Genomic DNA, 6,470 nt, shown 5'->3' on the forward strand with positions numbered 1-6,470 from the left:
AGTGTCACATAGGCAAAGTGGTGTGGAAAACGCTTTCGCCTCTAAGCACTTTAGACAGTCAAAGTGCCCCTGAATTATTTATCAATGGTATTTAGGTTCGAGAGGTGCGGCAGGCCCCTTCAAAATCAGCGCACATAATTTTGCGATGACCGATTCAGCGCTGTCAGCCTGATGCATACGATCCGACGTGGGTGAGTGATTTTTTTCTCAAGTCTGTGCCTCAGTGCCTCAGCTTGGCACAGTGGCTACGACATGTTAAGCTGGTGCTGAGTCATGGAGTCAAACTCAGTGTAGTAAAGAATCAATATTATGGCAGTTTTTTTTCTTTTTACTGCACTGTTGAAGAACTATTCAGCTTATATGGCAGTAGCACTTCAGACAGCTTCGAAAGGTACTGCAGTTTCATGTGTGCACTCTTTATTTGTGCATTGCTCTTCAGGTACGTGCGTCGTGAATCGCCAGGTCCCAGTAGGAATTAAGCAGTTCTGTGTGGTCATCTGGTGAGAGGTCTGAATTAACAACTTCACTTGTAGGGACTGTGTAGAGACGTATTTCCGTGTATTGACTGGAGCAGTATGAACTGCAGCCGCTTTTTTGTTGTCGGTTTGCACTTTCCAAGATCGAAAAATCACTCTGGGTCCAAATTGTGAGACGCATTTCTGTGAGCTAACCATTTCCTGTGGCATCTAGCGAAAGGGAGTTGTTTGCATTTTCTCTGCTGTGGATATATTCTTTAAATATAGTTTTACAACTTTCTCAAGTGTAGGCATATTTTCGCTTCCTGAATGCAGGCCACTGAGATGTGTTGATTTGTGGTGTAGATCATGTAGGCAGCTGCAAGTCTCGATATCAGCTAATGCTTTATTCTTTGTTCACTGACTTTCCAGTTCCTTCTCCTGGACTGGTTTCCTGTTAATCACTTTTCAGTCTCCTACACCTTTTCTCTCACGCTGAACACGACGGGAGAGGGATTCATCACTTAGCATAATGGTCGAATCATAGTGCTGGCCCATCATCTTCGCGCATTAGAGATGTGTGCGTTTATGAACTTGATCTTGGAGAAGAAGTATTAACCGCTGAGTTCCACATTACTGAAGATTTTAAAAAAGCTTGTGCATGCATAAAAAATAAAGCAGGCCAGAAGACAAGACTTGGAACAGCAGTGCAGTGTGCAAAAACTAACCAATTCTAAACACAGCCCCATACTTTCAACACATGCTGAGGAAAAATGAGGAAAGTATGATGTCGGCAAAAGGGACTCGCTGCATCTTTCTGGACAGACATCCCAAGTTGAATACAATCCATTTGTAATTCAGCTTCAGCAGTTATGCAAGCACTGATGCCACCATACTGTGGGCATTTGGCCCCTCTTTCTCGGCGTATAAGGACACACACGAGGCCCCCACTCGGTGGGTGGTGTTCTGTTGGGGGCGAGTGCACCCTTCTGCACTCAAATGATGGCAACCTTATTGCACATGTTAGGCTGGTCCCAGGATGGCAGCGGATAGAAATCGCACGTGACCCATCCCGCGCTAGATAAGCTGCAAGCAAACAGACTTTTTCAGCCGGAGCATTTTGGATTTTGGCGGTGTTGTCCAGGCGTTTCTCCTGAAGGTGGATTACCGCGTCAGTGAAGGGAACTTTGCGTAAGTCCCCGCTCAAGGATGTCTGTTTTCCGTTTGCTAGGTGAGTATGTCTCATCGCCTCACCGTTGCGTCAGGTTGCCTGGTGCCTCGTCTGCCCTTTTGAGCTGCCTTTCTGCGTGTGCCTTGCCTTGCCTTCGCTTACTCTTTTTTCTTCTTTACCCAACTGCAGGTTGACGGTGTTTTCACAATCCACAAGACTTGGATTCTTCCTTTTTTTTGCTGTTTGAATTAAAAAAGTTTTTTTACTGTAGTTGCTGGTGGTTCGTCGCACGGAGTGTGGCTCACGAGCCCCCCTGAGCGAAGGCTGAGGTCTTCAATACTTGCTTGAAAAATACAGATTTTGAACAACGAAGGCACTGTAAGGACAACTGTGATTGAAGAGGTACAACACAATGATAAGGACAGTCATCGAATTCTTGTTCCTAAGCCTATAGCCTTGCAATAGGAGAGATTATGGGCTAATAGGCCTTTGAAGTTGGTCACAGGAAGGCATAATTTTGAATAATGTCCAAGCGGCCTTCACGACGCAGGAAGTGGGCAGAACGAAAACTACCGCATTCATTACTATACGATCGCTTATGTGGCTGGCTGGTTGCACGGAGGCATATTTCTGAACTAAATTCGTTCCATATTTCGGAAATGGATCAAAGAGCTAAGAAACACGCACTACACATGAAAGATCCGTCAATGCTGATCTTATCCAGACTTTTATTTTTTGTGCTGATTGTTTATTTCTTGTCTCATCAATGTGTTTTTGTTTATTGTTACTCACTTAATCTTATTCTTTGCTCCTGGCCTGTGTCATCAAAGTAAGGTGAATGCATTTCAAATATTAAACAGCCACTTCACTGAATCTGATCAGGGCATTGAAGAACTGTGTGCCCAGGTAACATATTTGTAATGTTACTGTGTCGTCATCTTTGACCCAACTATGCCCTCTTCAATACAATGGCCTCCCCCATATCCCTCTCTATTCAGACCCACCTGTAGCCTCTTCATTCCTGCAAGCACCCCAGTATAATCTCCTGCTTACCTCACTGTTGGTACCCTGTTGTATATGTGCATTCGCCTGTAATCCGCTGTTACCTAAGGAACTGTCGGTTAATGCCACAGCATGATAGACTGCAATTAGAGCTCACTTTTCTTCGAATAGTAAAGAGATGTGGCTGGTCATGCTTTGGTATGCCATGCTGAGGATCAGTGGAGTAAGTATGCGTCGCAAACATACGTGGAAAGAAATATTAGCAGTGAAATATGCATTGCATCCATGAGCAAGTAATATAGCACGAGTCTTTTCAAGCTTTTGCCTTAGACCAAAGCCATCCTTCGTGCTCCAGATTTTAGTTTTACCTCTATATCAATGATTTAAGGCTGATTTTAAGAATCATATTCTAAACAAAGAATAACTGGGGATCGTTTGTAGCGTAAGGTGTTCTTTTTTCTTCGCTTCTTTTGTTGCCCTGTACTCTGTGTGTTTTCAGTATTAGAGTTACACTGCTTTCTCTGTAAATCTATATGGCTCCATTCAGTTTGAGCAGAAATTCTTCTCCATCCTACTTTACTTTGTGTGCATTGTTCTTGTGTTTTCCGATATGAACTTGAATTTGTTCTTAGTAGGACGAAAAGTATCCGCATTTCTGAGCCGGCTTTCTCTATCATACAATGTTTTTCCCCTTCCTCCCTGTTCTTTGGACTGCTTTTCCTCTTTTCAGTCATGCAGAACCAACAACCTCAATGCTCAACATTTGGGAACAAACCTTAGGAATGTGCCACTGCTCTTTTAGTGTGCAGGTAAGTTGTGAGACCATGGTTCTGAGCATAAATGGGCTGGATCCACGCACGCATGCTATTAACTATGCTTAATATGTACTATGTGCACTTTTCTTCTTTCTCGATGTCCGCTCTTCACTTCCGTCATCCTTTCCTCCTCCTGGTGTAGTTCAGGCATCCACCCAGGGTGAGGCAGTTTACGTTACCTTTACACTCGTCATAGCTTTCTTCTCGTCACTACAAAGATGACTATAGTTCTTTCAAAATGTCTGCACTGAACTGAGGGGCCTCCACCACTCTCTTACCCCTGTTTTTTTGTTTATCTCTGTGTTCCTAATGTTATTCCTGCAATCTTGAGATCAAGTCAGAAACGCTAGCGTTCTGTTGGCAAGTGAAACAGGCTAAGTTGTGAGCTTGGCAGTTTACATTAGTGGCTAAAAGAATGTTGCTCCTTTGGCATTCAGCTTTGGGTTCTGCTTGCTGCTTTAAATTCCTCGTCTTGTCAACCTATTAGTTTCTTCAGCTTCCATTGTTCTGTGTATGACATGTGTGCTGCCTTCGAGACCATCAAATGGTGTTGGAAGTCGTTTCTGAAATATTTCCTTGGCCATGGTGAAACGAGGTGGGAAACAGAGGCATCTGTGTAAAGCAGTGTGTGGAATGCAATCAACATACTTGACTTCTGATCCAGGACACAGTGCTATCATATATATTCATTCGCAGATACAAAAAGTTTGGAGATGGCCCTCAACAAGCACTACAGTGCTTTGATGAGACTGTGGCTCAAAGTAGGTTCTTGGCTCATTAGCCTTCTTCCTTGCATCCTGTTTGGCTGTGATTCATCTTCCTGCTGTTTGTGCATTAGGTACAGCTTGGCTCTTACCTTTCGAATCAAGCTTTCGAATGGAGCTTGCTAGTTTTGTTTGAAAGTAATTTTTTATTTTCATTTTAGTCAGCTTTCAAAACAATTGCAGATCTATAGAAGGTAAAATTTTTGTTGCTTTGTGAAAAATCTTCAAACGCTCAATTGTGTAAAGTGCAAAGTGGCACTTGTCGCACTCTCGACAGCTTGCACTCTTTTAATGCGGAAGCATTGAGAGTCCCATGTTGCAGAAAAGTTGTCTTCGGCGTCGTTTGCCATGAGCAAGAAATCCACAAAAAAAATCCTCAAAGAAGCAACCTAGGTGACATGTGGGCCACCTCTACTCTGTTTCGTGCATAGCAGGCGATGCTGCAGAGGCTGCAAAAGTAGTGCATCCGTGAAACCATATTACTCCACCACGTACGATTTGTTCTTCTCTAAGCTCCGGTAAGTGTTTAAACTAAAACAATGAGCGGTATAAAACGAAGTTGTAGCACCAGAAATCATGGCAAAAGGTGTGAGGCGCTGAGTGTTCGAACCCTCTGGCTATAAATTTCACCGAATGCGGACTACTTTTTAGGCGCGGATGGAGTAAGAGCGATTCGCCCTGTGAGTTACGTGTCACAATGCCACATGTCATTTTTACTTCTTGAAGCCTCGATGATTCGCAGGCCAAAAATGTGGCAAGAATTAAAAGGAAGTGCAGGTGGTTGTCATTCACTGTACTTTTGACATGTCGCACAAAATACATCATGATCACTGCGGTTGCATGGCGAACTACTTTTTGGGTGCGAGCTTAGCCTGCGTGAATAGGTGCGCTAGTTTTGGCAGCATTGCCTGGTATGTGTGAAAGAGACTATAGGCTATGTCCCCTTATGAAGTCTTCGCAACCTGCCCACGAGAATGTGAGCAAACTGCCCACCGTGGCAGGTGGGAGTTCAATTAATGGTTGTTTGCGAGAGGTTGTTTGGGAAGAGCATGGCTGCCTGGGTCAGCGTACAGCGAAGTTACGACCCTGCTGCGCAATCTGACCCAGGCAGCCGTGAGGAGAGCAACCTGGGTCTCAAAAGCCCCACAGGTGGCAGCACCTGCCATCACATGGCAGGGGTGCATCGCTTAAATGCTGCAGCACTGTGTGAGTAGTAGTAGTGGTAGTGGTTTTATTAAAATAATAGTAAACAGGAGAAATAGATTTTTGCTAGCTCTGACATCTGCCATCGTTACGGCAAGCACCTGAGCTGAGGCAGCGTAAATAAGAGGGTAGCAGGCTCACTGCCATCACGCTAGCACCTGCCATCATATGGCAGTTACGCATCACTTAAATGCTGCAGCGCTGCATGAGGAGCTGTATGAGGACTTCCGAGATCTGTAGCTAAGAAATTCTGCATATATGGGCATTAACCAATTAATGTTTTCATACTCAGCACTTAAAGGCTTGACATAAGTGCTGCTCCTCCCCTTTTTTTTCTGAATTTTTGCACACCAAACATCTGTAGAAAGCTTTCTGCGGTTCGTCGTTTCAAAGTATTTGGCGATCAGAATTGGGCCTTTGAAGAGCCTCTAAATGCGTATGGGAAAGATCTAGACGTAGTTTCTGGTGTTCTTGTAACGGGGCAACATAGTCATGTCAGAAATTTGTTTAGACGAGATAAACTTATTACTTGGTGTCATAATCATCATCTACCTGACTATGCCAACTGCTGGGAAAAGGCATCTCCCATGCCTCTCCAATTAACCCTGTTCTTTGACAGCTGCAGCTGCTATATCCCCGCAGACTTCTTAATCTCATATGCCCACCTAACTTTCTGCCACCCCCTGCTACGCTTGCCTTCTCTTGGAATCCGCTCTGTTACCCTTAAGGACCAGCGGTTCTCTTGCCTTTGCATTATATACCCTGCCCAAGTCCATTTCTTCTTGTATTTCGACTAGGATGTCATTAATCCACGTTTGTTCCCTCAGCTGAGTCCTTTTTGTTAGCCTCCACGTTTCATCCCTGTAGGTGACTGCCGGTAAGATACAGATGTTCTATATACTTTTGTCTTGAGGGATACTGGTACACTGATATTAATCACCTGAGAGTGCCTGCCATGTGCACTCCCTCTCAGTTCTTATTCTCCTTGTTATTTCACTCTTATGGTGTGGCACTGGAGTCACTGACTGATTTAGATAGGAGTATTCTCTTGAACATCAAT

The sequence above is a fragment of the Amblyomma mixtum genome, chromosome 9, assembly GCF_055824585.1.
Source record: "Amblyomma mixtum isolate Tamu chromosome 9, ASM5582458v1, whole genome shotgun sequence".
In the NCBI taxonomy this organism is placed as follows: Eukaryota; Metazoa; Arthropoda; class Arachnida; order Ixodida; family Ixodidae; genus Amblyomma; species Amblyomma mixtum.